Raw genomic sequence first — 20,964 nt, forward strand, 5'->3', positions numbered from 1 at the left:
CTGGGGTCATGACCCCAGAGCCAAAGTGAGGCTTAACCTACTGAGTCAACCAGGTGCTCTGACTCTAGAGTGTTTAATAAATAACCCAAATGTCTACCCCCACAGCCTACTCCTGCTCTTCATACTTGCTGACAATGAGCTAGAAGGCTCTGTGCAACTACATGGGAAAGAATGGCTCTTCATCACCATCAGTGTGATCCCTGCCCTCTCCTACTTCTAAAACTCTTCAAAACACCTAGGCTGTTAATGGCACATTCTCTGATGCTAATCCTTGTTGTAGATCTATTCTTCTTTTACTATCATTTCAACATAAATGGAGAGGATATAAAAAAGCAGGTGCTCAATCTGCCGTTTTGATCCAGAAGTCAGTGTGGCAATTTACAAAGATTTGATTAGAGACACATAATTTAGCTTTTACTTAAAAAACAAAAAGCACCCTGCAACAGGGATTGAACTAGTTGAGCATGAAATCAAACCATTTTTTTGTTGTTGTTTGTTTTTTGTTGTTGTTTGTTTTGTTTTGTCTAAATGATCGTATTATGATTTTTTTTTCACATGTGGGATTTAAAAGAAGGGATGAATAGAGGGAAGGCAGGACAAATTACAGCAGCCAGTTCAGGGCACAGAACTCTTTCCATGGAAGAAAAGAGACTGCTAGATACATTATTCGATCACTCTATACCTACCTACCTATCTCATCTTGTAACATGAAAAACACTGTCTTTATATATGTTATCTCATTTATTCCTTACAACCTAGTGATCCAGGTAATCTTATTTCCATTTTACAAATGAGAAAAAAAAATAGGATAAGCAAGGTTTTTCTCTCCACAAACAGCTTTTTTTTTTTCTTTTCTTTCTTCCTTCGGGGGGGAGAGAGAGAGAGAGAGAGAGAGAGAGAGAGAGAATGAGAGAAGGCTGGATAAAGGGGAGAAGGAGAGAGAGAATCTTAAGCAGGCCCCACTCTTAGAGCAGAGCCCGACATGGGTCTCAATCTCACCTGAGCCAAAAATCAAGAGATCATAACCTGAGCCAAAATCAAGAGTCAGAGCCAACCAGACGCCCCACAAATGAGAAAATTAACTAGAGATGTTATATAACTTGTGGAAGTTCACATAGCCACTCAGAGCTTAGTTTGAACCTGATTTCTATGCTCCCTGCTGATGGGCTTCATTCTAAAGCCCTGAGGCTACTCCAAAGGGTGCCTCCCCATGCACACCTCTGAGCGGTGTGGAGTTCTCCTTTTCCCCAGGATGCATTCAAAGCAGCTGGGTGTATATTCAGTTTTAATCAAGCAACTGAACATTTGTTTCTCCTCCTTTCTCCCTTTTGAAGTCTTTTTTATTTTAAGATTTTATTTATTTATTCATGAAAGAATGACAGAGAGAGAGAGAGAGAGGTAGAGACACAGGCAGAGGGAGAAGCAGGCTCCTCGAAGGGAAGCTCATGTGGGACTGGATCCCGGGACCCCAAGATCAGGCCCTGAGCCCAAAGCAGGCTCTCAACCACTGAGCCACCCAGGCATCCCTCCCTTCTGAAGATTTTGCTTCTGACTTGGTGGGTCATCTGAATACACTTTGATGATTTGGAGTCTTGCTTATCTCTGAGGACAAATGGAACCTGAATTCTGGCTGCAAATGTCACAATCAAATATGAGAAAATCTACCAAGGATGCCATATTTACTAGCAGGCAGCTTAAGTGATATTGCTATTGTGGTTAGGGATCAAATTCATGGGCAAAGATATAGTTTTTCTTTTCTTTTTTTTTTTTTTTTTTTTGCCCTTAATTTTGTTCTGTGACCTCTAAGGCCCATTTAATTTGCCTACAATGAGAGCTTCTCTGAGTTTTAGAAAAATAGTTGATTAACTTATAATGTTTCTCTCTTCAAATTTCCTAAAATACCATGGATATAAGATGCCTATTTAGGTATGAAAAAGGTAATCTGAGAGGAACTAACATGTCCTTTAAAATTGCAAATCAAAAAAATAAAAAATAAAAAAATAAAAAATAAATAAAATTGCAAATCAAGGGATACCTGGGTGGCTCAAGTGGTTGAGAGGCTGCCTTGGGCTCAGGGCCTGACCTTGGAGTTCAGGGATATAGTCCTACATTAGGCTCCCTTAGAGGACCCTGCTTCTTCCTTTGCCTGTGTCTCTGCCTCTCTCTGTGTGTCTCTTATGAATAAATAAATAAAATCTTTAAGAAGTAAAAAAATAATAAAAATGCAAATCAAAAAGAAAAAAGCAGATTATAAATTCATGGATGAGTGGAGTTTACGGTAGGAAAATGAAAGAAATAAAGTTTGAAATCTAAGACCATCCTCTTTCATTATTTAACATCTATAGCTATAAATAATTTAGTCTAGTTAGGAGACTGGAAAAAAATTAAACTTCAGTTGTAACAAATACAATGTTTACTTTAGGTAAGGTATGAGCCAGCAATCTGTTTCTCTCTTTGATCACTAGTCTGTGCCATCCAAAATGTACATGGTCCATTACACATCAATATCTAAAGTGGGTTGGGCTTCTCCCTATCCTAATTTGCATGCTCTTCAGGTGCAGTACAATAAAAATGCAAGGTTGTAATTTTACTTTAGTAACTTCTCTCTCTCTCTCTCTCTCTTAATTGTTATGCTCGGTAAGTCAATAAGACTTTTAAAATAAGGTTACTCCACTCCTGTAATGCAGACATATTTCTAGAATTTAGTGGCCACTTGTCAGCTCAAGTTTCAATTCAGAAAAAAAAAAAAAAAACACTTTGTTGAGTCCATGTTAAAAGGGAGCATAGAAAACATACAAATGTTTTCACAAGATGAAGTAAACAGCTATACTAAATACTCGTCAACTAAATACATTGACCAGTCTTCTTATCCAACATTTACCCTCTGAAGTGATGACATACATGGGACAGTCATTCTCTGGGTGTTGAGGACACATAATCCACGTCCACCAGGTTTTACAGTACAAATTTATAGACGTGATAATAGTCACACGCTAGATGTCATATTAGCATGGAGATGGGATGTATTATTAACCCAAGAGGCAGCAACAGGCAAGGATAGGCCAAAACAGACTCAAGTACGAGTTCTACAGGTGCCTGAAGTATTTAAGGAATTTAAAGGTTGAGCAAGAATGTTTTCAGATCAAAAATAGCACAGACAGGAAGAAAGAATACGGTAAAGTCCTGAAGTCTTAAGTAACTTATAAATTTGGAGCAGCCTTAGAAAATATAAAGGATTCAAAAAAAAAAAAAAAAAAGAAAGAAAGAAAATATAAAGGATTCAGATGATATCCATAAGGGCCGGCTAGATTACAGTGGCTCTATTATATTACCATATAATAAAGAAAGCAGTGGTCGTCATTGAAGGAATTCATGATATGGAGTAACAACACTAGGTTGTTATCTGGCGTGGATATTCCTCCAATGGTCTGGACAAAATTAGAGGCAGGGGCAGCTCAAATATTGTAATGATTACTCTGACAGTTGCCTGATCCCATATATACAAATTTGAGTTCCTCTGTCAATTTTCATTGGCCAAGATGATCGTAAAATTCCAAACATGAACGTCTTAGAAATTGGACTCTAACACTTAACTGAAGAGCTCCTTCCTTCCTGCTGTGTCCACACTGGCTGCAGGACTCTCTGCAATGTGAACAGGAGACCCGAATCCTCAGCTGACACGTGCTTGCCTGAGCCAAAGGAAGCCAAGGGGTTCTCTCCTATGACCACTTCAAACAGGAGCCATGACAAGAACCCTCAATCAGGAGAATAAACTGCATCGTCCTAAAATCTCTGTAAAACACATCTTTCAGGGACTCAAGCCTATGTATTTAAGTCTCACATCAACAAAGCTTTCCATTTAAATAGTCCCTGTTGGGAAAATGCATTAGTGTTTGCGATCTGTTAATTATAAATAGGCAGACTACTAATTCCTCCTGCAAGGTTTCCAAGACATCCTGTGAAAATTAATCATAATGGATTTTTTTTTACATTTTTGTTTCTCTCCAATGATTAATTATAGCTCCAATGAGTCTAATAAGACTGTGCCACAATGCTTCTATTGATAGTCTTTAGAATCGCAGGAAGCCTAAGGCCCAACTTATTTAATCAGAGGTCTTGATTTGTTTGGAAAATTACCACAATATGAGCTGTATTTTGTCACTCAGGGCCTATTTGATGAAAGGCTGCGAGTCCTTTTGTTTTCCTTATTCCAGATGAGGATTATTTAAAGATCTTCCCTACCATGAGCATCCTGTTATAAAGAAATAAAGTGCATGTGGCTATTTTTTGGGGGTAATAAGCAAAATCCCTGGTGTAAGAGGGCATTGCATGGTGTTGATAATAGACTCCAGTGGTTTTGCAGTAACCTCCCATGGAAAGTATTTGTCTCTTTCACATTTAAAAAATTATGAAGTTACTTTATTGGACCAGTTAATTTCTCCTATGTGATTTTATGTCTTGGGAGTCCAAGATGTGTTGCCTCTGAAAATATGGAGAAATAGAGGTGCTTCTGAGCATATAGAATAGGAACCAGACCTAGCACTGCTGGAATGCATAATCCCATACACATGGGCACTTCATCTAGATCCAGATTTGCCCTGGTTTCCATAAAATCACATTCAGAAACACTTAGAAGAAATATTATTTGTGCAAAAGGTTCACAACCAACAGAAAGGTTATGTTCTAGGTGAAAAAATTATTCAGAAAGTGAATATTGTATATTCAGGGAAATTACCTTTTATAATGCAACACACCCAAATTTCATGAAGTCCCTCTGCTATTTCAGTGAGATCCGCAGGTGGACAGTACAGGAGGAGAAATAAAGCTGCCTTGCGAAGAGAGATGATCTTCTCATACTAGACTCCCTTCTCTTCTTTCTGGGACAGAGAAGGAATTGGGATCAGTCAGGTCTCCTAGATAATAACCCAGATAATAAATAAGATAATAAACTAATCTGGCTAGTTTTGTATTCATGTTCAAATAGAATGTGATGATTCAATTTACAGAGGTAAAACTATGAAAACTCCAGGGTTTTGTTCCAGCTGGTAAAAAGGCTCTGGCTTTTTCTTTCCCCCTTTGATGTCTTTGCTGAACTGAAGTTTTTCTTTTTTCCCTTACTCCGCCAAGTAGCTCTTGAAACTCTAAACACTTTCAGAGTTTACACTTACATAAGAATTAGACATTAGGTAATTAAACTGCAAATTTTGCTACTTCTCTAACATGTGGCCAAAGATATTCTAGTCTCAGCCTTATTCTAGCACTTGTTTAATTTTATTACTGGGGGGACAAAGTGACATCTTTCATTATTTTTATCCATTTAAATAATTATAAAATCCACAGGGATGCTTCCAAAAGAATGAGATACAATTTTTCTGTAGAGTGAAGTTTATTTCTCAAGAATGATATTAAGTTTGCCAAGTAAGTAGACATGGCAGCTAAAGGGAGAAGAAGTTCAATGGTCAAAGAAAATAATGGCCTTTTTTTTTTTTTTTTGTATTTTAAGTACAAAAGGAGAAGTTTAAAAATATTTGAATTATTAGATATCTCGCTTCACTCCATTTTGAATCAACCAAAAATGCCCAACAGCAAAGTGTTTCTCAAAAATACTTAAGAGATCATGTATTCATTATTATTGTTTACCAAGTTTGAGGGGCTCAAAAATTGATTAAGAAATACTCCTCAGTAAGGTTCGGTAGTTTCTAACAATTAAACTACTCAGTTCAGAAATGGACTGCCAGCTGTTCAAAGAAAGTTATTTGGGCAATTTGAAGAGAAGCACAGAATTTGTCAAGTCCTTTGATCTACTATATAGTAACACCAGCATTATCAATAACAGCAACAAACTGCATTAATATATGCACAAGTTGAAAAGCCATGCCTGTACGAACTGATTTAATGCTCTTAAGAAAAACCAAATAAATAGGTCAGTACTACTCCTGCCTTTATTACAAATCAGGAATCTGAGGCATGGAGAGGTTGAGTAGGTTGCCCAAAGCTATACTCTTAGTGACCGAGCAAAGGTTCAAACCAAGATAGTTTAGAAGTAGAGTCCATGATAAGAACCAGCAAGCGTGGGATATATTTAAAAACTTATATACCGGGATCCCTGGGTGGCGCAGCGGTTTGGCGCCTGCCTTTGGCCCAGGGCGCGATCCTGGAGACTCGGGATCAAATCCCACATCGGGCTCCCGGTGCATGGAGCCTGCTTCTCCCTCTGCCTGTGTCTCTGCCTCTCTCTATCTCTCTGTGACTATCATAAATAAATAAAAATTTAAAAAAACAAACAAACAAAAAAACTTATATACCAAAATGTTATAAAATTCGATATAAGTGGTAGAATTTTGGTCATTTTCAGTCTGTGCTTTTATGTACTTTTTACATCATCTATTATGAATACAGATACTTCTATAATTAGGAATAAAGGATCTTTGATATATGTTTAAGGTACTTTTAGCAGCTCCCACACCTCTCACATAACCTTCATAAAAAACTTTAAAAAGTAAACTGTCTTTTTTTTCAAATATGCCTACTTTCTATACTAATGCCCTGTGTCATCAAACCGACAAAGCTTTGGAATAGCCTTTATCAGGAAGTGGTTTACAATTTGGTCCCCTATAGAGGCATAATCATGACTCAGAAGTCTTGCATTAGTTGAATAGAGAAAAGGGAAACTGATATATGCTAAGAAACTCAGAATGAAGAAATTAGAGAGACTCAACTAGCGGGCTTCAGGGAATAATCATGAAGACAAGAAAATATATTTAACACATACAAAGTACAACTTCGAAGTTAGAAATTAGAGAGATTCTCATAAAAGCCAGCCAAAGGTAGGGAGTGGGGTGGATTACATAAAGGATTAAGGGGAACAACTTCCCATTCATAAAATGAGTCATGGAGATGAAAAGTACAGCATAGGAAATATAATCTATAGTTTTGTGATGATATCAACACCATATGACAATAAGTGGTAACTACACTTCTCATGGCACGCACTGAGTAATGTATAGAATTGTTGAACCAATATGTTGTATCCCTGAAACTAACATAATATTGCATGCTACTTATACAAATTAAAAAACAAACAAATGAACAGAAAACAAAACAAAACAAAACAAAAACAAAACCCCTAATGAACAGTGGCCTATAAGGACTAGGGATGGAAGAATGGTCGGGATATGTTACTTGCCCAGGGAGACTTAACTAGTCGTCATGTCTCTGGTTATCCATTATGGGGCTCATAATTCTTTTTTTAAATAAAGATTTTATTTATTTAAAATAGAGAGCAGAGCAAGAGAGAGAGAGAGAGCACAAGCACACGGGAGGGGGGAGGGGCAGAGGGAGAGAGTGTGGGGCAGGGGAGAGGGAGGAGGGGCAGAGGGAGGGGAATAGGGAGGAGCAGAGGGAGAGGGAGAAGCAGAGTCACCACTGAGCAGGGAGCCCGAAGAAGCAGGGCTTGATCCCAGGATCCTGGGATCATGACCTGAGCTGAAGGCAGATGCTTGACCATCTGAGCCACCAATGTGCCCCAAGGGCTCATACTTCTGTAGAAGGTTTGCCTATTAAAACAACAAGAACAACAAGAGCATGCCTTCCTTTGTATAGAATGGGAAGGAGAGAATACAAATTCCATCTGTCTGCTGGACTGGGGAATTCCAAGTATTAGGATCCTATACTACAAGGATTACAAGGACTAATGTGTAAGGGCTCTTGGGGACTGTTGGGAAAATCTGTAACACTTATTTCTACGAGTAATGCTGTTAGAACGTTCAGTTGTGTTCTATAAGAACATTAGTGAAACCCATCAACTAATCTAGGGAAGCCCGACCTACAGGAAAATCAGATCCTGATCCAAAGTCTTATAACCATGAGTTAGGGCAAACGCCATAATAGGTGACAATATTAATAAATGAAGCTTAGTACCTGTTCTGGGGCCAAGTACTGGACAAGTTACATAAGTGCATGAGTGCTTCTGGTTCACTTCTCTTGAAATAGCTCCCGTTTTCTTCCCCCTAACATTTCAATCCTTGATTAAACAACACATTTTTTTACTGCAGATACTTTCTCTACTCCCAACTCTCCCCACCTAAATTCAGATTATAGTTATTCATCTGAGTTTTTCACAATGGTCCCTTCCCTTGATAGCACTCAGTGACCTGTCGTCTTACAAAGCAATAAGACATTCTCAAATATATGTTTTTACATTTTACCAGCGCATTGAGCAAAATATAGGTAACAATTAACCAGATATGGAATCTCCATATTCATATTTGTTACTGTCAGGTAGGAAAAAACAGATTTAGTAATTATGTGGAAAGTCACAGCAGAGTGGTCTTGTGTCAGGTAGAAATTTTGACATAAGCAGTTTAAAAAAAATAAATTCATCTGTCCTTTTTTAAATTAACATATTGATTTGGGGACAGTACTTATATCATTCATTATCAAAATAGAGGTAATATAATCGCAAATATTTTCAAAAGAGAAGTCATATATTTTCTTCTTGGGTTATCAAAGGCCAATTTTGATTATAGAAAAAAAAATGTTTAAAATCTTCCAAATAGATCTGTAGCACTTTAAGAAATACTTGTACCACATTCATTTAGGAGAAAAGTAGCAAAATAAATGAGGTAAAACTTGCCTAAGACAATTGGTAGTTCAAAGAAAAAATGTGTTCTTTCCTCCCGTGTTCATAAAATAATAACATGCCAATATACTATCCTTGAAATTTAATATCATCATACATTGAAAATATGCAGGTCCATGAAATGATGATTTTCTTCAAGTATTTATGGAACTTGGACATAGGGGTGCTTTGGCATTGAATCCAGGCTTTGGGGCTCTATTTTATAGTAAATATGTAAACCTCTCTAGTCACTATGCATGCCCTGGGTAGGGGGTTGGACCCTGATTGGGGCCAAACCACTATAGTGAAGGAGAGAAAAGAATAGATGTCTCATCGCCAGGGGAGCTTCAAGTCAAGAAGAGAGCTGAACCAGATGCCAAAATAGTACGGCCACACATTTTGAAAAATGAGTAAAAGGGGAATAACCAGATGGAAAACTACTTTATACTACTCCAAGAGGCTATTGTGTCTTTTTCCCCAAGACATTGAGACTTTCTCCTGCTCCAATAGCTAATATTAACCTTATCTGTAAATAAAATTTTGGAGATTGATTTCCATGTAGCTTGCCCCAAAAGAAAAAAAAAAGTGTTTATATGATGATAAGCTTCTTGGGGATAGAGGATCAGTAATTGCCGGCTATAGACAAAGGAGTACAGCATGCCACATTCCATCTAAATGACGAAGAACAGATTGGAGCATTACCATTGTTATTTAGCTAAATTCCTTCAAGTGTGTAGGAGTGAAGCTCAGACTGAGAAATACTATTATTAATGACAATGTCTTCTTTTCCAAAAAAAAAAAAAAATTGTAACTTGAGTCTGAACAATGGGATTCCTCTTGCGCCTACAATCTGTCCTGTTGGCTCTTCATCCCTACACATGCAGTCTTCAAGTTCCTCACTTGAAAAAGTCTTTGTCCTCTAAACAAAGGCCTGCATATACAAGATGCTGACTTGCAGTATACATCTAGTGCGCATCAACCACAGAAGTTTAATGAATCACTTTCTTGCCTGCCCTTGACCTTGCCGAGAATGCTCTGTGTGCAGGAATCAAGAAACCTGTGAGGCCATATGCTGTGAGTTAGCCTTTGACCAGCTTCCACCACCCAGACGTCACTCTGAAAGTAGCATCGCACACACATACATTTTTCATACACGTGCAAGTATCTTAAATTTTGGCCACCGGGGAGCTTTCTTCAGAAATACTAGAGTTGTTCAAAACGAGTTGGTTTTCTGATTTCAAACATGGAATTTGGAAGCTGTAGTAAACATAGATACTGCCTCAATTTATGCGATCTGATTTTAATTCTAAAAAAAAAATAGGTGACATTATGCGTGTAATAAAAATCAAAATATATAATAGATGCACAATGAAATTAAGTCTTCTCTGTTTCTCTATACCAAGAAGTTGCCAGCATTAGCAGGTTTTTTATACCCTTACTTTTATATGCTTATAAACAAATATAGTATCATATCATTTTTGTGAAATTAAAGGATTTTTTTTTAAATTTTTAGTTATTTATTCATGAGAGAGAGAGAGAGAGAGAGAGAAGCAGAGACACAGGCAGAGGGAGAAACAGGCTCCATCCAGGGAGCCTGACGTGGGACTCAATCCTGGGTCTCCAGGATCACGCCCTGGGCCAAAGGCAGGCGTTGAACTGCTGAGCCACCCAGGGATCCCCTGTCACTGTATTTTAATACAAGAAAATAATGATCTGGCCAGTACATTTTCCTCTAGCTCTGGTCTTAGCTCTTGCAGGAAAAAGTAGCTACCTTTTATATATTTCCAGTAATGTCACAGTGAATATAACACAAATTGCTCCACATGGCTATCAAACGTCTCCTTTATCTAGTCCAGTATTTGTGAATAGCCTCATCTCTGTCATGTCTGAGCTCCATTCTAATCAGACTATGTCTCTTAAATATGCCATGCACTTCTTTACGGCCATGCCCTCCCTACTGGCTTTCCTTCGACTCAGAGATCCTTTCCTCCGTCATCCACCCATCTACATGATATTCTTCTTTCTAGCAAAGCAGATAAAACCTTGACCGAGAAGCCCTTCCTAATTTCTGTAGCCACAGCGAATTACTACTTTTGCACAAAGAAAAGCAAATACGTATATACCTACAGTGAACTCACATATTCTTCTCCATTGTGTGAAAATTCTTTACATTTTGCCTCCCTGACCAACTGGAAACGATTTGTGTGCAAGACTCATAACTGTGTCCCTTAAGAACCGAACACCTACCTCAGCATATTTACAGTTCCCTTCAACTGGTGTGTCCTTCCTCACTGAATCCTATCCAATGCTCAAGGTCCAGCTGAAAACCCCTTTCCCCATAAAACCCATTCTAAATGCCACTAGAGAGACATATCATTTTCTTTTGAATTCCAATACCACCTTAAGGCAATTTCCTCTTTCTTATGCTACAGTGGTTTGAGCATATTTTCATTTTCCCAAAAGATTTGAACCTTCATGTAGGCACAGCTACATTTATTTTGTTTAGCACTGTATCTTCAGAGTTCAAGGCACAGTAGGCACTCAACAAAGATTTGTTGCGTATATGGAGAAGCATATAATGTTCTTGTTCAAATCATCTATGCTTAGGTCTAATAATTTTTTAATCTCTCACAGTTACTTTTACTCAGAATTCAGTTAAGTCTTATTTTGGACCATAAGACATTACCATTCCTCAGGTCATAAACAGTTGAGTATATATGCAATTTCATTTGGTTCAACCTAAAAGTTATGGAGCGAATGGGATGATGGATAGATAAGTGAATGAAACTCTCCACAGTTGTAAGTCATGGCATGTGTGTATTATAAATCATAATAGAAATATTATTTCAGTTGATGGAAAGTCATTGGGAGGTCAGGGAGGGAGAATTTGCATTAAAGTACGTCACTCTCCCACATGGAAGAAAACATATTTCAAATACATCATTAGCCAAGGGAGGACCAGGCCAGGCTACACAGCCGCCAGGATCTTTTACCACCACATTCATTTTCCTCTGTGCTCACCAAAATGAAAAATCCCTGTATCTGAGTAAAACAACAAGTTTGCACCTTTCTTTGTCCTTCCCTGGTGAGAATTGCAGCTAGGAGAAGTCATTTTGCTATACTCCATTGTCAAAGTAGTGCAGGAGCTGCAGGAAATCACAAGGGCTCAGAGGCCAGACCCACTGTACACACCAGGAGACTGCCTTTGCTCCGGGACATATACACGGCAGTTACATAAAGGGTATGCATTGCCCACACTTTTTAACTAGTATTAGCCGGATGCTTTCATGGGCTGGGTTCCCCTCTACGGTACCGACAGCCCTTTTTGGAATTCATCTTTGTGCCACAGCAGCATCGTGGAGAAATTAAGGCATGAGGTTTAGAAGCTGAAATAACAGGATTCAAATCCCATTTTGTAATTTTTGCTAAATTTTGCAATCTCCCGGCACCGTGGTGTCCTTATTTCTAAAATTATTTAAGACTAAAGTTACATGAAAGCTTTTTGTGGCTATTATAATGCTTTAGAGGAAGCCAATTTAGCAGATTCTCTGTCATACGGGGGGTGTTTAATAAACGATAGTTTACAAAAACCTTCCTGGTTCACTTCTACATTGTTCAATATTTCCCTGCAATGAGAACAGAGATCCACATATACTAGATGCAGAGACAGGATACAGAAAACAGAGTTTAATCAAAAACAAAGAAACTGAATATATTGCTTGGGAAGTAGTAATAATAAAGTAGAAGAAAAAGAAGCAATAGTTGAAGAAAAGGAGAAAGAGGGAGAGAAAGAAGAGTAGAAAGCTATGATGTCCTTAGCACTCACTGTATACCTAAGCCCCATGCTTCTACTGAGGATTATATAATAAAGTGGACTAAGCATTTCAGAATAGAGAGTGAGTAAAAAAGACATAGAAAATGAGAAAGAAAAGATGAGAAATTTAAGAATCAGTCCTGGAAGATTAATATCCTGATGATAAAAGTTGCAGAGAGTATGAAGAATAAACACGGAGGGGAGAAAATGATCAAAATAATAATTCAATTTCTCAGAAAAAAATAAGCACATACATTTCCAGATTTAATGGACTCTCATGGACCCATCACGGCGATGGAAGGCAGGCTCACACCTAAGAACATCTTTGTGAATTTCAAAATATTGGCGAGGGGGGAAGAAAAATCTGAAGAAACCTATTTTTAAGAGAAAAATCAATGAATACAAAAAAGGATTCAGAATAATAATGGAATTGGAATTCAGCAACACACTAAAATCTAGGGTAAAAAAAAAAATGAGTAACTGCCTTCAAAATTTAGAAGGTTTCCAAACTGCAATACTCTAACCAAACTACCAGTTAAGGCCCTAATATTTCTATGGTATTTGCTATGTGGCAGGAGCTGCTAAAAACCCACTACACACAGTAACACATTTGGTTCTTTAACAGTCCTAAAAAAGGTAGGTGCTATCATTATTCTCATTTTGCATATGAGGAAACGGAGTGACAGAAAGGTTTAAGATCATGTGTTACGTGGGAAAACCAGGATTTTAAAAACCCCCAATCTTGGCCCGTACCTGACATCCTGCACTTTAACCAAAAATAAACCACTAGCCACACAACTACTGCCTCCATCAGGTGTGGTTTCATCATGTTAAACACAAAACCTTCTGATAATAAATGCAAGGACATGTTTTCCCTATCTGTAAATTCTTACTTTAGAAATAATTATAGATTGACTAGATGGTGGCTACATTTTTCTTGCAACCTAAAGGAAATCAAGTAATTGATCAAAACCTAACTTTAATTATTATATGGATTTCTTTCTATTTCCCCTTCCCAATGGTCTTTTTCTAATTTTACTAAGAATATTAGCCTTCTCATGGGCTCCATTTGCGTATAAACTTGATGAATGTGTCTATACACTGAGCTCATCCTTACCCTGAATTAAAATGTAAACACATTCAGTAGAACAAGAAATATTTCAGTAGAATAAGAATATTTCTAAAGCTTTAGTTTAAAAACATGGTTCCAAGAAATGCGACTTTTCCAGCAACCCAAATATTCTTTAAGCTCCTCACATCCCCGGGATGTACACCACCTAACTGAAATAGTTTCATAACCACCCTTGTTCTTTACATGTTTAGTGACACAACTCAGAGGAGAACATTAGTCACTTGGCTAATAAGCATTCTCTGAAGCCCATGGGAACAGAGGGAAATGCTCCCTTTATTCTTCTCCCATGTATTACGTTCCCTAAGCGTGTATTATTATTATTCTTACTACCCAGTTGAACTAGTCTAATTTGCAGTTGGATAAATCATAAGCCAGTAGATTGTCAAGCCTCCCCCACTTATTACTTTGCTTCATCCAAAGATTTTGCAGCAGAGAACACTGGGGATATTACAGATCACTCAAAGTTATATATATATATATATATATATATATATATATATATATATATATATATATATTTCTCTCTCTCTAAAAGCTATAATAGGGCAAAAACTTCTATGCAGAAAGTCACCCAAATAATTAGCACTGCATTGCATTGGGTGAAAACATTATTGACGGTAATCCATAGAAACGCAGGGTTAACCCACTAGATAGTGCTAGTTTTTCTGGATATTCAGATATACTCACTCCTAAATCACTTCCAGAGGTAGACATTTCTGTGTCTGGTTACCCTGTGATTGGACACACCCCAATTTATGATAATAACACTCTAATGGGGTGGGGAATATGGAACCCACCCTCATTTCAGGCCGTGTTGTAGGGGACACTTTCTTTACACCCAAAATTGGGGGCTGAGCCGAGCTAACCCTCAATCCCATTACCTGGCCCCCAGAAATAGATTAGTGAAATATAGATCCTCCAACTTGATCTAGCAAAACAAGGTCTTTTGTTCGGAACTTGGGAGAAGAGAGTGATTAGGGATCTTACAGATTTCAGATTCTTGGGACGGCTAGGGCGAAAGCATGCTGAGAATAAAGCAAACCCACAGACTGAAGCTCAGAAGTAAAAAGAGAAAGAGGAAATAAGGTCTGCTCACCTCACTTGAACTGTTGGCTCAGCCTCTGGAATTTTCAATTATGAGAGCCCTTCAGTTTTTAAACCAGCCTGACTTGGTTCTTCAGGTTCTTGTTTAAAAAAAATCTTAAGTAATATTCCACTTACATGCAACTCTGAGGCTATATGAATATTTGAGCGATAGATATACGTCCATACGTGAAACTAGAAATCCTAAGTGTAGTAATACTACCTTCAGGAGTGTGACGATAACTAAGACATTATTTCTATTCTCAATCTACAAAGAATTTCTTGCCCAGGGTTCTAGTTGATGCCCAGTCCTGGGAAGCTCGTTCTTCACTTTCTCACATCAACTGCACAAACACCATGGATACAGCTGTCACGATCCTAAGTCTCAGGCAAACAATATTTAATTTCAGTTTGGTTAGGCTACTGCCCAGTCAGTTCAGGGATGTGAAATGCACAGAATTCATGCAATTTGTCAGAGTCATTGTTTATTTTGAGTTTTCTCTTTTTTAAAATTAAGTTGTTGGGGGATCCCTGGGTGGCTCAGCGGTTTAGCATCGTCTTTGGCCCAGGGCGTGACCCCGGGGTCCTGGGATCGAGTTCCACATGAGGCTCCCTGCATGGAGCCTGCTTCTCCCTCTGCCTGTGTCTCTGCCTTTCATGAATAAATAAATAAATAAAATCTTAAAAAAATAAAATAAAATAAATAAAATAAAAATTAAGTTATTTTAATTCCAGTATAGTTAACACACAGTGTTATATTAGGTACAGGTGTCCAGTACAGCGAACGATTGCTTTTTTAACAAATAATAGTTTCACGGTGCTCACCAGAAAGAGCACGGTCCTAGGAGTCAGATTTCCTGCTCTGGCCTTACGACTTGGAGACGAAAAGTGCAATGCTAGGAAAGTCCGCGCCCTACGACATCCCAGATGTCCTACTGCTCGTCTTCAGTATTGTACAGTGACAATACTGATGCACCGGGCTTCTCTTATTTATATTAGTAAAAGAGAAAGGGGCTTTCCACTGTTGTTATTATCTGGTGTGGTACAACAGCCACCTCAAATTATAATGGTCTAAACATAAAAACACATTTATTCTGCTTGTGAAGCTCCATTTCACAAAGGGCTTATTTTGTTTCACTGGGTCTCATCTGGAGTGGCCTGAAGAAGGGAGCTGGACTCATCTGTGGGGTCACATGCTCATCTGTCTGGAACCTGGGACAAAAGGCTCCAACCACAGTGGGGTGAGGGAAGGGATAACACTTGGGGTTCCCTGTGCTTCTCTCTCTCTCTCTGTCTCCATTCGATTTGCTCTCCAGCTCCAACTCTATCATCTCCATCACCAAGCTCTCTAGCTACACAGATTCAGGGAAGCTAGGCTTCTTGCACATCAGCCCAGGGATCCCTTGGCACATGTCCCAAAAGAGACACAAGCAGAAGCTGCAGCACCTGTTTTGTTCAGGCCTCAAAAATCACACAATGTCCCATCCACTGTTATCTGGAGACTGAGACAATGACACAGATCTGCTCCTCTTTTAGGAGAATGACAAACACAATCTGTCTCTCGATGGACATGATTCTGGAAAAGCATGTGAGATATCATAATGTTGCAGGTATTTTTTTTTAATAAAAATACCCAAATCACAATACACAATTATATGTGAGTCACGTGCATGTGTATGTTTTGAGTTAGGCCACTTTATTTCACGTTAGTCCCAGAAATGCCTGCATCTGATTGCTAGATCTTTTTTTTTTTTTTTGATTGCTAGATCTAAAACTAGAATCAGTCATTATTTTTCAAAACACAACACACACACACACACACACACACACACACACACACACACAAAACACAGCCCTATGCAGGTAGGGAGAAAGGCATACCCCAATTGTGTCCTAAGCCAGAGTGAAGCCAACCTTGAACTAAAAATGTCCTTCAATCACCCACATTACAGAAAATTAAAGAGGCCTTCTGCCTTTGTTTGAGTTGAGCAGAATAAAAAAAAACCTCTCCTTTTTTTTTCTTCTTTAATTCATCAGAAATAGCTGCAGTATTATTATTAATGGTTCAAGTAAGATACTTTCTTGGGATTTTTGTTTCACCCCTTTAAGAAAACTGGATGTGGTTGCTTTCAAAGTACCCGGTTAACTTTCTGGGCACCTCCCCCAATTTTGTTCAACGACTTCTCCCCACTCCCACACCCCTTTCTCCAATACCCTGACAAGTTGTCAATAAGGAGAGGAACCGCCTTGGCAGACTGTCAGAGATACATTCCAACAAGTCTGGAAGCCAACAGGACATCTCCTTTTCACACTAATGGGATGGTGCTACTCATTCACACTACAGGGATGCCTCTCACCTCCTGGTTCTTATCACCACCCCGAACCCTGGGATCCTAAGTCTATCTTTTTTAAGACAGAAGGACAAAACAAAGGGCCAGCATGCCCTGTGTTTATTTCATCCTCTTGGATCCTTCTCAGCATCGAGGGCCTGACTCTGACGGACAACTCCATCGTTGACCTTGCTGTGTAAGAAACCAGTTGTGTACTCCTGAGATCCCCTGACAGGGCCGAAACCTTGAAGACGGTGCCATCCCTGTCTGTGACACAATTAACCTCTCTTCTGAGGAGCAAACAGAGCTGTCCTCGAAGTTGTAAATACTCTCAAACCAGTAGGCACTGCAGGTCTCTAACCTGAGTTTTATGGCGGCATTTGAACCTCTTGCTTTTCAGATACAGTATCACATGGTCACGGTGATTCAACATCCCAGTCTCATCTTTGAGAACGAGCAGGTGGCAGGAAATAGAAAATTATAGGGTACTTGTACGGGACCTTAGAGGAAGCTATCACTTAGAAATTATTATATTGTGGGACACAGCACTCCAAGGTCCCAATAACAACCTCTGGTCCTGACTCCGCCTGGGCGCAAGCAGCTTTCAACATTCTGGCTTGTGGCACTGTTGTTGATTATCCGGAGGAACATAGGCCTCAGGTCCCTCTGGCTCTGAATCCCATTTCTGTGAATGACTGGTTCTAGGCTCACGGGCAAGTGACTCAATCACAAATGTGTTAGTGTCCTTCTTATAAAATGGGAAGAAAAATAACAGCTGCTGTGCCAATCGGCGAGAGTGAGGGGCTGTAATTAATGAAAACTCAACACAGTGCTCACTAAGTAATGGTTTATTAAATGAGAGTAATAAAATAATAAAACTACAGGTTATATTGAATATCACGTTGTAGGTTACAATATGTTGTATCAAGATATTTTACATTATGATATTAGCATATACTGTGTTTGTATGTCATGGTTCAGACAATTCCTGATTCACGGTCTATGTTGGTTTGGATGATAAAAATGATGAGATGAAGAATTAATCAGCATCTTCAGAAATATATGTTCCCTGGGGCACCTGGGGGGCTCAGTCAGTTAAGCAACTGACTCTTGGTTTCAGCTCAGGTCAAGCTCAAGGTCATGAGATCAAGCCTCACGTAGGGCCCCATGCTTAGTGCGGAGTCGGCTTGGGACTCACTCCCCCTCTCGCTCTGGCCCTTCCTTCTGCTCTCTCTAAAATAACTAAATACATATTGAAAAAAAAAAGAGAAATATGTGTTTCTCATCCCTACCTACTTATCCCTGTCTTGAGCCTCTTTCTTTATATAGTCTTCCCTTAACTAGCACTCAAGTCAGCTAGAGTTCTTCCTTCCTTCCTTCCTTCCTTCCTTCCTTCCTTCCTTCCTTCCTTCCTTTCTTTCTTTCTTTCTTTCTTTCTTTCTTTCTTTCTTTCTTTCGATTATTCATTTATTTGAGAGACAGCAAGGGCAGGGGGGAAGGCAGTGGGAGAAGGAGAAGCAGGCGCCCCACTGAGCAAGGAGCCCCACACAGAACTCAATCCCAGGACCCTGGGATCATGACCTGAGCCAAAGGCAGATGCTTAACCAACTGAGCCACCCAGATGCCCCCATTTTTTTTTTCAAGAGTGCTTGCTTTCAACCCTCTACTCCCATTACATCTGCTGCAATTTGATTGTAGCAATGAATAGATATTCTCTAATTTTTGTTTACTGTTTATGCTTTCTTTTGCTTTTTCCTGAGCTATTATGAAGGAAGGGATATTCTCTCCCCCCACCCCCGGCCGGCCCCCTCCCCTGCACAACTGAGCAGAGCCGTAAAATTCATGGGACCACCCTGACTAGTCTCATTAAAATGCATAGCCACTGATCCCCAGGGGCACCAGTGCTTCCTGGAAATCCTATTTTCCAACCCTTTCTCTGTTTAGATGACTGTTTCATGCCTTTTAGCTCAGCAAACCACCCAAATCTCCTTCTCCTACCTCTCAGCTGAAAACTCAAGCTTCCTCTTTCACTAAGGAGGATCCATCATAAAGAACTTTCCCAAGATCTCATCATAGACACACAGGCGCCTGAGCCCATACCCTCCATCTTTGTCGCCATGGTTATGTCGATGGGTCTGCATCCACCACCAAACCTTCCACTTCCCATCCCCTCACCTCTTAGAGGACATTGCTTCAGCAATTTTCTACCTGCTGGAAGATCCCCCTCAGTGTTCAAACACAAGATTATAGTTCTATCTTAAAAAAAAATCCCTTTCTGGACCTCATTGCCCTCTAGCTACCATCCCATTTCTCTGCTTCTCTTTATATCAACACTTCTTGAAAGGATTTCTGTATCTTCTATCTCCAGTTCATACCCTCCCTTTCTCTCTTATACCTACTCCAACCTTGCTCCCTCCTTTATCATTCTACTGAACTGTTCTGTCAAAATCAGAAATGACCTTGTTCCACAGGGCTCAGCTAGTGGAAGCATCTGGTACAGTTTCTCTGTCTCTTCTCCTTGAAATCCTTTCTAAACTTGGTCTGGGAAGATTCTACTTCAGGGCCCTGGCCTCACAGATTCTACTGCTGGATCCAATTTTCATGGAGATATCTGTATTTCTCAGCATTGTTTGCCCTCCATGGTTTTGTTCCAATGTTATTTCGTTACTATGGCTTTCTTGTCTGTAGCTTTGAAGACTTTTACTTCTTCCCGCCTTCCAGCCCTACTAATATCTCTTACTTGTTGTAGTTTTCTTCATAACACTTTTGCTATGGACCATTTTATTCATTTAACAATTTACTATGTATCTCCCTCCTCCTCGTTAGAATAATAGCAGCTTGAAGAAAGGGACATTTACTGCTTGTTTGTTTATTCCACTATTGAAACGACAGCACCTGGGAGAGTAATTGATACACAGTAGGTGCTCATTACACATTACATTTTGAATAAATTAATGCATTTACCTCCCTATCCCTGATCCTGGCGTGTGAGCTCACAAAACCCATGGCACCAGTCAATGGTGGCCATTAGGCAATTTGTTGAGATATGTTCATACTATCTTCCTAACACAAGGAGGTTTTACTTTTTCTTCTATTTTTTTTTCAAACTTTTAGGACCTTCAGATTTGTGAGAGATTAAAATGTAAGTAATGGTTTGAAGTCATAAGACTGCTCATGATAAGGATTTTTTAAAATTTATTTATTTATTCATGAGAGACACAGAGAGAGGAGCAGGGACACAGGCAGAGGGAGAAGCAGGCTCCCTGGGGGGAGCCCAATGTAGGACTTGACCCCAGGACCCCGGGATCACGCCCTGAGCCGAAGGCAGATGCTCAACCATGGAGCCACCTAGGTGCCACCACAATAAAGAATTAAACAACTCTTCCTCTGATCCATATCCTTTTCAGCTACCTGCTTTATCTGATTATTTCTCTTCACAGCAAAACTCTTTGAAAATGTCCCCATTACTCACTTACATTTCCTCACCTCCTATTTATTCTGTACCAGACTCAGCACTGATTTTCATTTCAACTAGTTCACTAAAATCACTGTTGTCTAGACTGTCAGTGACCTTTGTGTGGGCTAATCCAATGTTCACTTATTGGCCTCATCTTCCTTGACCCTTTGGCAGCAATTCACATAGGTAAATACTCTCCTTGTAGAAATACTTTCTTCTCTTGGCTCTGTGTCAGTGTGGGTTTCCCAACTTTTTCAACAGCAACCTCTCAGCCTCCTTTGTTAGTTCCTTCTCTCTTTGAGCTCTGAATGTGGGAGCAACCCAGTGCTGGTCTTGGGTCTTCATCAGTTCTTTACTCACACTCTCTCCCAAAATGATCTCATTTCGTCCCAGGGTTTAAAATAATATCTATATGCTAATGACTCCCAGATTTCCATCTCCATCTCCAGCCCTGATCTCCCATGTGATCCTAGACTCATTTATTAAACATAGTATTTTCCATTGGATAGCTAATAAGCATTTCAAAAT

The 20,964-nt window shown here is 39.3% G+C and overlaps 1 protein-coding gene across 22 annotated transcripts in view; it reads right to left on the reverse strand.

Moving 5' to 3' along the window:
• Positions 1-20,964, reverse strand: part of LRRC4C (leucine rich repeat containing 4C) — a 1,155,475-nt gene that overhangs the window by 564,008 nt on the left and 570,503 nt on the right. For 19 of the 22 annotated variants that reach the window (XM_072759170.1, XM_025991544.2, XM_072759164.1 and 16 more), the window contains one exon: positions 4,736-4,877. The exons of the other annotated variants lie outside the window; for them this stretch is intronic. The gene's annotated coding sequence lies outside the window, so the exon portion shown is untranslated. The remainder of the gene's footprint in view (positions 1-4,735; positions 4,878-20,964) is intronic. 22 annotated transcript variants of the gene reach the window in all.

This window comes from Vulpes vulpes, chromosome 5, assembly GCF_048418805.1.
Source record: "Vulpes vulpes isolate BD-2025 chromosome 5, VulVul3, whole genome shotgun sequence".
Lineage (NCBI taxonomy): Eukaryota > Metazoa > Chordata > Mammalia > Carnivora > Canidae > Vulpes > Vulpes vulpes.